The sequence below is a fragment of the Canis lupus genome, chromosome 23, assembly GCF_011100685.1.
Source record: "Canis lupus familiaris isolate Mischka breed German Shepherd chromosome 23, alternate assembly UU_Cfam_GSD_1.0, whole genome shotgun sequence".
NCBI lineage: Eukaryota > Metazoa > Chordata > Mammalia > Carnivora > Canidae > Canis > Canis lupus.
In genome coordinates, this window is record NC_049244.1 from 11451007 (window position 1) to 11464971 (window position 13965).

The 13965-nt window shown below is 45.0% G+C and overlaps 1 protein-coding gene across 1 annotated transcript in view; it reads left to right on the forward strand.

Moving 5' to 3' along the window:
* Positions 1–5844: 5844 nt before the first annotated feature.
* TRAK1 (trafficking kinesin protein 1) overlaps positions 5845–13965 on the forward strand; it is a 162355-nt gene continuing 154234 nt past the window's right edge. The window contains exon 1 of the mRNA XM_038570543.1: positions 5845–6039. The gene's annotated coding sequence lies outside the window, so the exon portion shown is untranslated. The remainder of the gene's footprint in view (positions 6040–13965) is intronic.

Sequence of the window (13965 nt, forward strand, 5' to 3'; positions counted from 1 at the left end):
TACTGGTTTCTCTGCTAATTTAGAGATTGGGAAATAAAACCAAGAATGGCCTTTTCTCACTTCCCTAACTTTATCTGAAGAAGGGGAATCATTAAGTAGGATTTTGCATGGTGCCCACTCCAGCTCTTGCAGACTGGTGGGGACAGGTGCCGTGGCTCTAGCTGTGGGGCAACAGGGACAGGTGTATATATGTGCTGCATCTCATCGTGTTTGCTGAGTGGTTTACGCTTATTCCAGAAATGTGGTTGGTTCTGATTTCCTAGGTCTTCGGCAGGTAAGAGTCAGCTTCGGCTGGAGTCAGTGACTTGTTGGTAGGATGGGGAGCTGGAGATCTGGTTAGAAGAGTGATTGTAAGTATGTGTTGAGTGGCCTCCCTGGGCCAGGTACTGAGGTGTGACAGTAAATTAAACCAGGTCTGGGGGCAGGTGAGAGAGATGCAAATGAGTAGCAGGTGTAAGCTGTAATGCCAGGTAGTGACTAGGGGTGATGGGGACGGAGGGGTGACAGAGGGTGGAGTGTCTCTGAAGGCCTCCTTAGGAAGGTTATGGATGAGTAGAGACCCAATAATAGGATGAGCCATGGAAAATATATGAACACAGCATCCTCTCAGGCAGAGCATGGTCAGGACAGGCCTGTGTCCTACTGGCCTGCCTGGCTGTGGTCAGCAGTTGAGATTTTATTTTGAGTATGGTGGGAAGGAAGCTGCTGGAGGATGCTGAGCAGGGATGTGACATGAATGGATCTACTTTTTTTGCATGGGTTCCCCAGCTGCTGTGTGGAGAGCCAGAGTGTGGGAGTAGGGAGAGGGGGAAAGAGTTCTGTGTTGGTGCAGGCCCAGGCAGAGTGGTGCAGCTCCAGGCCAGGGTAAAGGATGTGATGTGTTGGGGTAGAGGCTCAGGACACCTGGCTGTGGATGTGAGGAGCTGCGGCAAGGAAGAGTTTAATGTGATGTCTTAGATTTCATATATTCTGAATGGAACTCTTAACACTGGAAAACGTTCACATAATTTAAAATTCCTGATGTTAAAAGCCATTCTATGTAATTTTTTGGTCAGGGGTTAGTCGGGACTGCTGGAGTTAAAGTTTGCCCAACATCTATGAAGTGAGTGGAGGCATCTTCGTCTTAAGCCTGAGCTAAAGGCCGAGAGGAAGGAGAAGGCTGTGTTCTTTCATAGCTCACAAGTTACGCTCTCCTTGGCAGGGGGAATGAGGTGAATCTCCGACTTCATCCCAAATCAAGGAGCATGAAGTAACTGTTGAACAGATTATGGAGAAGAAAAGGAACAGTGTGCTTCAGGGTAGAGCATCAGTAACAACTGATTATAGTAAACCATAGCGAATTGAATTTTCAACATTGAAAAAATCCTGAAGATTCTTCAAGTGATTCTGTAATATTTTCTTTGTGTACTTTGCCAGTTGGCTTAGTCTGTGTCTGGATACGGTGCCCTACTTGAACTTCACCATTTTAAAAATGCTTCTCTTATAAATTAGAGTGGGGTGATCTCAGGCACGTTGCCTGTTCCCTCACAGTGTGGACGATAGCATTTTCCCCCGGTGAGGATCAGAATTTCAAGGTTACAGAAATATTAAATAGCTAATCCCAGGTTTATCATTATCACTCTTGCTTACCTCATAATCTGAGATGATTTTTCTCCCTGGAAGGCCTGACCTTGAACCTTGGCACGGGGAGAAGATCCGACTTTGCCACAGCTCCTGGGAAGTGAGAGGATTCCGCTCTTTCACCTGCAGGGACTGGGTTAGGAATGCTGAGCAGCCTCCTTTGAAAAGCATGTGCTGAAGCTTCAAGCCCATCAGCCACTGAGGTTATCAATAAAGAATCTGGAAGGTGCATTCTCTTGGAATCTGAAATATTTAAGGACAGAAGATCTTGCTGCTTTCTGGTAGGGTATGGCAAGAATAATTGACACTCGAGCTGGGTTTATTTGGGATTGCAGTAGGTGAGGATGAGTTGGGCTTGCCTGGTTATTCCAGAAGGTGCTGCCATCTTGCATCTTGCTTACCATCTTGGTGGCCTCTCCTCCCTACTTTATCCACTGCCCTAGTCTTAGCCTGTGTAGCACAGAGGAGCTGCCTGTCACCCCATACTCATCATGGCTTGGCCATCTTGCCAAGTATGGTGTGAAGCCCCAGGATATTGCTCAAATTCACCTCCATGTGTCAACACTCAAGGGCTTCTTTCACACCTCTGAGCACTTCTCTTCTAGGCCTTTCCACTATGTCTTGTTGGCATCTGAATAAATAGATACCAATTTATTAGGAACCAAATTAATGCCAACGGCCATTTCCCTTATTATAAGACTTGTCCTATTTTACTTCTTCAAGTCTTTTCTATCACCCCAAGACTGTGGCACCAATATTTTTAACATCTCAAAACAAGTGTAGTAGGCTGCTGTCCTCCTTAAAATGAAACTCCATTGTCATTGAATTAAAACACTGGCTGCTTTGTTCGGAAATGTGGGAAGGAAGGGATTTTTCCTGTAGAATATCATCAAGTCAGCTCTTTCAGAAGTATAAATTCTGGGCTAGGGTTTCCTTAAAATATATTTCAGTGTGTTTGTTCTGGAACTATTGGCACATCACATTCTGGGCTCTTTTTAATGGGCTCTGGGTAATTACCGTGGCCTCCCATCTCAGCGAGTACAGTAAGCCATTCAGGAGGATAGCCAGTTGCTTATTAGCTGGCAGCTGATGGCCCCTGACCCCTCCTCCTTGGAGATGGTGTGAGGCACAATTAGAGAGCCCTTGCATGGGGATAAGTGATTGGTGAGGCATAAATAATGCAATCTACCCTGTCTCTCTGTGCGTATGGCGGGCTGAGCAGACTTATCTTTGGATGCCTGAACCTCATAATCTGGGTCCCACATGTTTAGGCTTTGTGACCTTGGTAAAGTTCTTAGCCAATAAGCCTCCGTTTTTCCATCTATAGAATAAGACTGGGGAGCATGATTGTGGGGATTCACTAAGATGAGGTATAGGAAGGTCTGGCTCTTTTTTGCTTGTTGGCAGCATGCAGCAGGCACTCAGCGAGGGGAGCTCTGAGATTCACTCTTTTGGGGTTCCTGACACTTCCGTATATTGTCCTCTCCTTCCACTCCCAGGCTCTCTGCCTCCATCATGGAAGACTGAGACATTTGGCTTCTGGTCATCTTCCCCTGATGATGCATCATTCGAGACTCTGATGACTCACCCAACACCTTGACCATCTCCTCTCCACTGGTGGCCTCTCCTCCCTACTTTATCCACTGCCCTAGTCTCAGCCTGGACTGGGTCTGTGTCATCTCCTGAAATTACCTGTCCCACCTCTGAAACCCTCAACATCACTACCCTGTTCTTTGAACTCCAGACTTTCTTGGCCTTTGCACACTTGTGTTGCCTCATCCAGGTTCCTGGCATCTCCCCCTCCACCCTGGCCTATGGTCACTGAGCACCTGTTGTCCTTCCTTTGGGCCACCCAGCAGAACTCTGTGCCTGCCTTCCGAGGGCTGCTGGAGAAGTTACAGAATCACCTGTCGGCCCGAGTGTTGACCCTGTAAAGCATCTTCAGCTGGGTCACAGGCTCTGCCTGCTTATTTGTAAATGTTTTTTTTTAAAGGTTTTATTTATTTATTTGTGAGAAACATAGAGAGGCAGAGACACAAGGCAGAGGGAGAAGCAGGCTCCCTGCAGGGAGCCCGATGTGGGACTTGATCCCGGTTCTCCAGAATCTCACCCTGAGCTGAAGGCAGATGCTCAACCACTGAGCCACCCAGGCCTCCCATGTTTGTGTATGTTTCTTGAGGTTTCTCTCTCTGCCTTGAGCCACCATGACTGTTCTTGACTTTCCATGGCTTTCCTAAACATCTTACCCCCGCCCAGGGTGAGCAGGAGCAAGCAGACTTGCTGCCTCCCAGCCTTCACGTCCAGATGTTGGCTCCTGGGAGTGAAGGAGGGACCCTCTTCCTGACTGAGGCGGATTTGTTTCAGCCAGTGGCTCCCATTCCCTCCTACCTCCACAGGAGTGACGCTTGGAAAACTAGTCCTTCTTTCTGTGTCTTCAGCCTCATGCTATCCCACTTCCTGGGACATACTCACTTCTCTCCCCTCTTTCTAGACCCCTGGTCTCTGCGGCCATTGCTCTTTCTTCCCCTTCACAGCCTGTCTCACTGAAATTGGCCCCTCCTCCCTTGCCCTGTTGCCCTCAGGCACCTGAGCCCATTATTCCATCACCAAGAGTGCTGAATTTGGTGCTAAGTCCAGGGCACACCCAGTCCTGGCAGTCTTGACCTTTGACATCACAGTCTCTGTACTCCCATTCTTTCTTTCTTGAAATACTCTATTCCCTGGGCTTCTCAAAAGCTGCTCCCTTCTGGCTTTCTTCCCACGCCTTCCACCACCCTGCCTTGTAGGCTACAGGCTCCTCTGCCACCATGTAGCCTTTGAGTGGTGGTGTGTGTCCTCAGGGTGTGTCACCTCAGCTGAGCACCTTGCCACTGGTGGTCACCATGCCTGTGGCCTCATTTGCCATTATTACCCAGATCTTGTCTGCTGAGCTCTTGGACCCATTTAGCTACCTACCTACCTACCCTACCTGCCTGCCCACTGCACATCTCCATTTTGGGATGCACAAACATGACCCCTGCTCATTACCACGGTCACTACTTGCTTGCCCTATCCCCCACCTCCTCCCTACCAAGAAAGGGGTCTGCCTGTGAGCCCAGTCACATGGAGGTTAGCACCGTTCCCAGCTGCTCGGGCTGGAACCTGGACCTTTCCCTGCCTCTCCATTTCTCTCACCCCTGCCCCTTCCCCTGGGTATCTGCCTCCTAGATCTTTCTGAATGCCCTCTGGGCTTGGCTGCTCTAATGTTTTCTCTACTCTGTCCCTAAGGTGACCTTTCGAAAGCATATGTCAGATCCTTTCACTTGCTTATAACCTGTCAACCCATTTGGGAACTCCCCATGGGGCCAAAGAGGCTGCTGCTGCCCCTCCTTCCCTTGCTAAAGCCCTTCAGGGCTTTTCAGTCCCCTCCCTGGGCCCTGCTTTCTCTTCCTCCTCCTGGACTTTGCTTGTGCTGTTAGCTCTGCCTGTAGAGCCTATACCCTGAACCCGCTCCCTGTGCAGCCTGCTCTGGCAGTTTGGCTAATTCCAGCTCGCTTTTTAGGTCTGATGGGAGGCTGGCAGTAGAAGCCTTTTCTGACCCCAGGTAACCCTTCTGTATCAGCACTTTTTCCCGGTGGCCTATCGCTGCTGATATTTTTGTCTGTGGCCCCTTGGAGGTAAAGAATGTCTGCGAGAGGCTCCCATTGGACAGTGGAGGGCATGCAGACATCTGTTCTGACAGGTCGCACTTGACCCAGAGGGCTGTTCTTGTCTGTGTATCATAAGGGGTAGAGCATTCTTCCCAGTGGTTTGCAGGTTCCACCAGGGCAGAGACTTTTGTTCAATTCATTTCTCCCAATGTTCCCAGTACTATGAGAGGTAGGCAGCAGTTCCTGGCACAGGGTAGGTTCTCAATAAATACCCAGTGACTGAGGAGCAGACGTGAGCCTTTCGATCTCGTTCAGTTTTCATGATGCAGGTTTAAATTGCTCTGTTCATCTGCCAGTCTGATAGGTGGACATGGATTTGGAAATGGCAGCGGCCCCTTGGAGTGGACTTTCTCTGTGGCCTCTCTGTACTCTCTTGTAGTATGTTTGTGAACCTTTTAAAAATCACAAGTTGTAATCACCAGAGCCATGTAACAGAATTCCTGGGTCATGAGATAGCTGTGGCTGCTCTGACTCATGTGGCAACTGGGGAAAATTGATGTGCTTCTGATCTTGAGAAACAGACTCGACCTGACTATACACGTCGAAGTGACTTTTAACCTTCTGGGGAGTTTATGGTCCTTAGGAATTGACCTAGCAGGGCACTGCAGATAGCGCTGTGGTACCAGAAGGCAGGAACCTGCCGTTGTGCATGACGCAAACAGAAGATGCTTTCCTGGTTGTAGGACTCAAGTAACTAAATGGATACAGTTCTTTTGTCATTCATGTACTGGTGAGATATTTATAGTGTGCCCATTTTTCTAATGATCTTATTTGCTGGTTTATGGGCTTTATTCCTAGCCTTCCCCCAAGGAGAACGGAAGCTGCTGGAGGTTGGGAGTCTCATCTGTGATGTTCACTGGGGGGTGCTCAGGACCTGGCACAGTGCCTGGCAGAGAGTTTCTGTTGAAGGCATGGCAGGCAGGGAGCTGAGGATGGTGAGCAGACGTGTAGCCCCTGCCCCCTGGAGTTTATCATCTGGTGGTATAGACAGAAATTAATGAAATCTCACACAGGAATGTAGCGTTGTAGCAGTGACTGGGAGGCCGGTGTGCTCAGAGGACTGTTACAGGAGCTTTTTGGCCTCGGGAGTTTGAGAACAGGGTCCAGAGGTATCTAGCTGAAGGGAGGGGCAGGGCTGGTTCACGTGGAGGGAGCAGCAGGACCCATGTTGGGGAATCATGTTAGAGGACTCTCTTTCGGTCTCTAAAAGTGGACTCTAACACCTGCCTTTCCTTTCTCGGTGAGAACAACAGGCGACATTGAGTGAGTGTTTACGTGGATTATAGGATTTTATGCTCCCAGTGACTTTGCTGAGGTGGATCCTGGCGAACCATTGGAAGTTGAGTCGCTGGTCTGAATTGAGGGGTTTGAGTTCAGACATTTTCACTCGTGTCCATGCTTCTCCCCCTTCCAGAGGCAAGCCGTGTGTGGTAGAAGGTGCCAGAAGGGTGGCCAGTCCTGGATTCCCAAGAGGTGTCTTTAAGGGTTGCCACAGGGAGAGCCATTGGACCTTGTGTAAGCAAAAGACATGGTTATGGCATCCTTAGCACGTTGCCTGACAAGGGTGTGGTTCAGAGAGGTCAACCACTTTTTATAATGGGGACCGCAAGTGGAGGGGAGGCTGGGAGTGGGGTGTGGCAGAGAGAGGTTCACAGCCCACTGGGTAACTCGAGTTGAAATCTTTCAATTAGAGTCTGCTCCTAGAGGTGGTGCAGGGGTGTTGGGATAGGGTTAGGAATGCTGAAGTGGTCCACTTACTGGTCCATTTTGGTCCATTTACCTGGACCAAAATATCAAGGATACATTGTTTTGTCTTGTTTTGAACTGCCTTGCTGTGCAATTGAGTTATCTGTTCTGTGTTGTCTTTTTCACTTTCTTGGTGCTGTCATTTGCAGCCTAAAACTTTTAACCTTGATGAAGCCTAATTTATTTCTTTTTTGGTTACTTGTGTTTATCATGTTATGACTAAGAAACCATTGCCTAACTTAAGGTCATGAAGATCTATATTTTCTTTTAAGAGTTTTATAATTTTAGCTCATACATTTAGGGCTGTGATCCATTTCAAGTTAATTTTTGTATATGGTGTGAGTAGGAGTCCCAAGTTTGCTGGTTTGCATATATAGGTTATCATTCCCAGCACCATTTGTTGGAAAGACTTTATTTCCACCTTGGATTGTCTTGTTGAAAGTTAGTTGTCCATACGCCTAAGGGTTTGTTTCTGGGTTCTCAGTTCTGTTCCACTGATCTGTAGCATTATGGCAGTACTACTCTCTTTGGATTAACCACAGCTTTATGGTAAGTTTTGAAATCAGATAGTGTGGGTACTCCAACTTTATTTTCCTTTATCAAGATTATTTTGGCTATTCTGGATCTCTTATATTTCCATTTGAATTTTAAGATGAGCTTTTAATTTCTTTTTTTTTTTAATTTTATTTATTTATTCATGAGAGAGAGAGAAAGGCAGAGGGAGAAGCAGGCTCCATGCAGGCAGGGAGCCTGATGTGGGACTTGATCCCAGGACTTCAGGATCACACCCTGGGCCGAAGGCAGGTGCCAAACCACTGAGCCACCCGGGAATCCCGAGCTTTTAATTTCTGCAAAAAAAAGGCAACTGGGATTTTGATAGGGGTTGCATGGAAACTATAGATCAATTTTGGGACTATTTCTATCTTAAAATAGTAAGTCTTCCTTATCATGAGATGTCTTCTTATCTATTTAGATATTCTCCACTTCTTTCCTTATCCATTTAGATATTCTCCACTTCTTTCCACAATACAGTTTTTAGTATACAAGTGTTACACTTCTTAATACCTCAGTTTTTTATTCTTTTAGATGCTATTATAAATGTGATAATTTTCCTAATTTCATTTTTAGAATGTTCCTCACTGGTATATAGAAATATAACTGATTTTTGTATATTGTTTGATCCTGCAACCTTGCCAAACCTGTTTATTAGTTCTAATAGGTTTTTAGTGGGTTCCTTAGGATTTTTTATATGTAAGATCATCTCATATGCAAATAGAAAGAGCAGCTTTACTTCTGCCTTTCCAGTATGAGTGTTGTTTATTTCATTTTCTTGCCTATGTGCTCTGGCTAAAACCTCCAGTACAGTTTCTGTTTGTGTTGAACAGAAATGGCAAGAGCAGGCATCCTTGCCTTGTTCCAGATCACAGGGGAAACGTTCATTCTTTCATCAGTAAATGTGATGTTAGTTGTGGGTTATTCATAGATGCTCTTTATCACGTTGAGGAAGTTCTCCTTTATTTCTAGTTTGTTGAGTGTTTTATCATGAAAGGATGTTGAATTTTGTCAGTAGTTTTTCTGGCATCTTTTGAGATGGTCCTGTGGTTTTTGTCCTTTATTAGAATGGTATATTACAGTAAATGATTTTCAGATTATTACTTCATTACTTATTTTTTAGGACTTCCATTAAATGAAAATACTCTTGAAATAGAGACTTCTGAGTAAAAATTGCTTCTGTTTATACATTGTTTTTCACTGAAATAAAGTCCTTTGTTCCTTTTCTTTTGGAAAATGAACCCATGAAAGTGATTGCTTCCTAGTCTGTGTTCCAGAGAAGAAATACAGTTCTTCATGCTGAAGGCAAGAGGGCTGTCCCACTCTTCTAGGGCTGATCATCTCCTGTTGCCACTGCTATGGCTGCTGTCTCTAATATTTAAGTGGACCCTGACCTGCCAGGGTCTGGAAGTGTTCCTCATTATACTGATCTTCTTGTCTTTAAAAAGAATGATGATCCTGGGTTCTTATTACCAGAGAATGTTGGCCTCCTTTGTAAAGAATACATTAGGAAGGATGCTTATGTGGAATTTGATCCCTGGGAACTCTGCTTTAGTGTTCTTGCTGATCTTGCCTCCCCCTTTTGGGGGTAAGGATTAGTGTATCTGCAGCCATTATTGTGGGTTTATGGGCAGCAGCTTAGCAACCGTTTCATGGCACTCAGCTGTCTCAGTTTGTCTCTGCTTGTCACCCTCCTCCTCCTGCCTTCCCTCTTCTCCCACTCCCCTCCCCCACTCCCCTCTCCTCTTCCCTGTCCTTCGCCTCAGCTCTCCTCTGGTCTTCCCATTCCTCTTCCTTCTGTCCCATCCCCCCATCCCTCCCCCTTCCCACCCCCTTCCCTCCTTTCTCCTGGCCCCTTTTGTTCCCTTTCTAGTCCTCTCCCCCTGACCCTCGCCCTCCTGCTTCCCCCTTTGTCTTGGGAATCCTTTGTCCTTATTGTGACCCCTGGCTCCCCTCACCTCCCCTAATCCCCTTCTGCCCTTTGAACAAATCTCTCTAGTTTCTGATGGATGTTGTTTTTGGCTTTTCGCCTGTGGATTTTTCCACCTCGAGACCCTGTGGCCTATTTTCTCCATGAACGAATGTGGGGAGTCAAGGGGAACCCAGTTTTCATGGCCTCAGACAGACTCTGTCTGCAGGATCTAGCCATTTCTGAGCCAGTCCCTGCCTTTGCTTTTCTGCATCCTTAGTTCTCACTGTGACCTCTTGAGGGTGGCAGAGCTCCTCCCCCACCATCCCCAGGAGACTCGAGTTGGAAGATTTGAAAGAGGATAGTGCTGTGGCCTCTCATAGTTCTTGATGACTTGATGGGCAGCCTTCTTACCGGCCCTTTAAAATGCTTTTGATTGGTGGGAGACAGTATATTTTAAATAAAACAAAATGATTACTGTGGTCATAGTTTAATATTTTGAAAATGGGAGCTTGAAAATGGGAGTTTAATATTTTGAAAATGGGAGTTCGCCATCTGGTTGTGATTCTTTGCCCTGGTCTGCAGAAGTGGGTTGGCTTGGGATGGAAAGGGTAGTGCTGACTAGCTAGTTCTTTTGATTTGCTGGAACCCAGATGTCCTGGGCTAGAAGTTTACCTTTCAGGTGGCCCTAGGTACTGAGTCGACTTAGATTTTGGACCTTAAAACTGATGTGGGAATTTAAAAATAATGTTTATCAGTTCTGCGTGGGTATCTTGCCCCCTCACCTCCATACTTTTCAGGCTTTTTTTTTTTTTTTTTTTTAAGGTCACTTGACTATTGTTTGTGTTATGTGGACGTTTTTTCTGTAAAGAGGGCAAGTTTCCTAGAAAGTAGTCAATAAATTGGATTTGCCAGTACAAGTTTGGTCTTGCTGTGCCAAAAGGCTGGGCTCCAGAGCCAGACCGCCCAGGTTCAAGCCCCATCTGTGCCACCTGCCTGCTGTGTGGGCTGTTTCTCCTAGAGTTGCGGTCTCCTCCTGGGTGGGGCTGAGATGAGATGCCTTCTTCATGGGACAGTTAGGGTAAGGGGAGGGAGTGCTGCCAGTTAAGTGCCTATTAATAAACACCGTGTATTTGTTATTATGAATATTTAGTTACAGAGGTCAGCCATTAAAACAGCCTTGAGCTGGTTGCCAGTTTTCTTTATTTTCTTTCTTGTGCTCTGTTTTTTCACTTGAATTTCATGAATTCCTCTAGATTTTTAAGTTCGCCCAGCCTAAGAAATTAAAGCTGCAAAACCAATTTAGTTGAAGGAAATAAAATCTCTACCAGCTATGCCTGTGTGTTTCTTAAAAGCACCCCCCCTTTTTTTTTTTTTTTTTAAAGATGTGGCCATTCTGAAATGTGATGATTTAAATTTCTCAAAGCAGGAACCTGTTGCTACCATAAACTTCGACTCGGAAGGACCCATTTTATAGCACATTACATCTCCATAAATGTATATCTTTTCATTTTATAACCTTTAGAAGCTGGACTCCTACCTTTATTTAAAAGAACCTCACCGTGCAAACTGTTTTGGAGTAGAGTTTTCAAGGTAGACTCGTGTCATTGTTCGATTCGTTTAGACACAAGCTGAATGCTCTCTGTGAGGTGGGGTAACTGTGACTCAATCCTTTGCCTAAGACTTACACTTCAAGTGAGTCCACTGAAATCTTGGTTCTTTGCATGATTGGGCCCCAGACTGGGATCCAGTTTCTACTCTGGTCTTCAATTGTCCTGTGATCCTGAGGCCATGCCACCTGGTTTCCACCCTGAACCAAATTGCCTTCACCTGGGATGATTAGAAATCAGGCCATTGTATTTAGTAAACTGAAACCCTTCATAGTATCTCTTGGTGAGTAGGTACTTCTGAATCAAACCCATCCCCCTGGGCTGCTGTTATAATCACCCATTACATATAATGGTGACTTTAAAAATCTGTGTATTTGAGCTTTTGGGTTATGTGAATTTTAGAATTTAGACAATTCAGTGTATCATACGAGTGGAATCCTTGTGCCTACATGTCTCTGAGCCTGCGAAGAATTGCTGTCTTTCCCTGTTAACATCCCTCCTCTGCCAGTATGGTCTTAGTAATGTGTGTTCTGGGACAGTCAGTGGTCCCCAAACCGAATGACAAATAAAAACCAGGGACTTAATTAACTTGGGTTGCAGATACCAAATTTGGAACTGGAGGCTTTACCTTGATAATCATGGATTCGACTGAGCAACTTTTGCAATTTTCTTTCTTTTTGTTGATTCAAATTTGCCATAGAGCATACTTGGGGGAAAAAAATGTAATTTTCGTACCATTCAGGAACTCCCAGGAGACCCTCTGAAGGCCATAGCTTGGGAAGCCAGGTTAGAGTCCACCTGGTGAGAGCATATGAGGGTTCTGGTCTGGGCCCCTCTGCTGCCTTGTCTGGCTTATATAAGATCTTCCCCCTCTGGAGGAGATTATTGGCTCATCTGACCAGCTGGGAGGATAAACCAACTGGTGCCAGGAGTTCCTCTGGCTCTAGTATCCCACTCCTAGGAACATGGAATTCAGAGGATGTCTATTGAGTGCTTGGAGCCCTTCTGGGAGAGGGAAAATGAATCAACGTCTTTACAGTTAAGTTTGAATTTAGACTAGAAGGCACAGTGTCTGCTAGAATTTGTAGTACTTGTCTTGGGAGGAATAAATGTAAATGTTTTCTGATAAGACTAACTCCTGATCCATAAACCCATCAAACACTAATGGGTCATTTTTCTGGTGTTAATTGAGTAGTTTTCTCCTCTTCTTTCTCCCCCTCCTCCTCCCCTTCTCCCCTCCTCTTTTTTTAAGATTTATTTGAGAGAGAGAAAGAGGGAAGAGAGAACCTGTGCACGGGTGTGTGCTTGCACAAGCGGTGGGAGGGGTAGAGGGAAGAGGGAGAGAGAGAATCTCAAGCCCACTCTGTGCTGAGCGTGGAACCTGACTTGGGGCTTCATCCCATGACCCTGAGATCATGACCTGAGCCAAAAATCAAGAGTTGGCCGCTCAACTGACTGAGCCACCCAGGCACCCCCTCCTCTTTTTCTTAACAGAAGTGTATGCTTTTTGATTGTCCATTCTGAATATTGTGAGTTTTGGTATTTTTTTTTTTAAGATTTTATTTATTCATGAGACAGAGAGAGATGAGTTTTGGTATTTCTGAGGGCCCTGAAGTAACTATTTTTTGTTAAATTGGATGGCCTTGATTTCATTTAGTTTTTAAGAGACAGTACAAACTTTGAAATGGGAAGTATTTGTATATACATGTTACCTAATTCAGAATAACATTTTATTGCCTAATATTTAAATTCATTCTTTACATTAAATGTGGCCAAAATATTAGGTTGCTTTTTAAGAAAATAAAAGTAAAGCAGATTTAAAAATTCATGATTATTATATCCCTGAGTTATTCTCCTATATTCAGTGGCAACAAGGAGGAATGTAAATGGTCCCATACAAGCCAGTCTTTTGGCAGATCTGAAAGAAAAATGGGCTCATTTAAGATTTACTTTAACCCATTTCTATCCTTCAATTCTGAGTTTGCCATTAATCAGGTGGAGAGAAAAGAAGAAAGCTCTGGAACCCTCAAATTTGAAAGATTAGCCCATAGATATTTATGGTTGACTTTTTAGGTTAAAAATATTGACTCTCAGGGGCACCTGGGTGGCTCACTTGGTTAAACATCTGCCTTTGGCTCAGGTCATGATCTCAGAGTCCTAAGATTGAGCCCCACGTGGTACTCTCTCCTCAGCATGGAGTCTGTGTCTCCCTCTGCTCCTCACCTCGGTCATGTTCTATCTTCCTCTCTCTCAAATAATATTAAAAAAAATTTGATTCTCTTTTTTGTGAAATGGTCAGTTTTTAAGGTTCTGTGATTGAGAGTGGAACAGATGAAAGCAAGAGAACATTCCAGCTCATACTGCTCAGAAATACTCAGTGTTGATACACAGAGAACATCTTGCCAGAAAATCTCCTTTGTGTGTGAGGTCCACTGATTTTTTTTTTTTATAATTCATTTTTATCAAGACAAATATATGCACATAACTTTTTGAAAAAATCTTTTTTGTTATAAAATCAAACATAGATATAGAAAACCACACAAAACCATGACTAGCACAGTGAATTATGACTAGGTAAATATATTCTATAGTGACGGCCCAGTTCAGGAAGTATAACTTTGTCAGCTTCTGCAAAAGCCCCTCTTACCCCCCCTCTAAAGGTAACTGCTGTCCAGACTTTTTTCATAATCACTGGGCACCATAATTTTTTTGGCCTATTTTTTAAAACCTTTTTTTTAGAGAGTGTACAAGAGTAGGGGTTGGGGGAGGGGCAGAAAGAGGAGAGAGAGAATCTTAAATGGGCTCTATGATGCGGGGCTTGATCTCACGACCCTGAGAT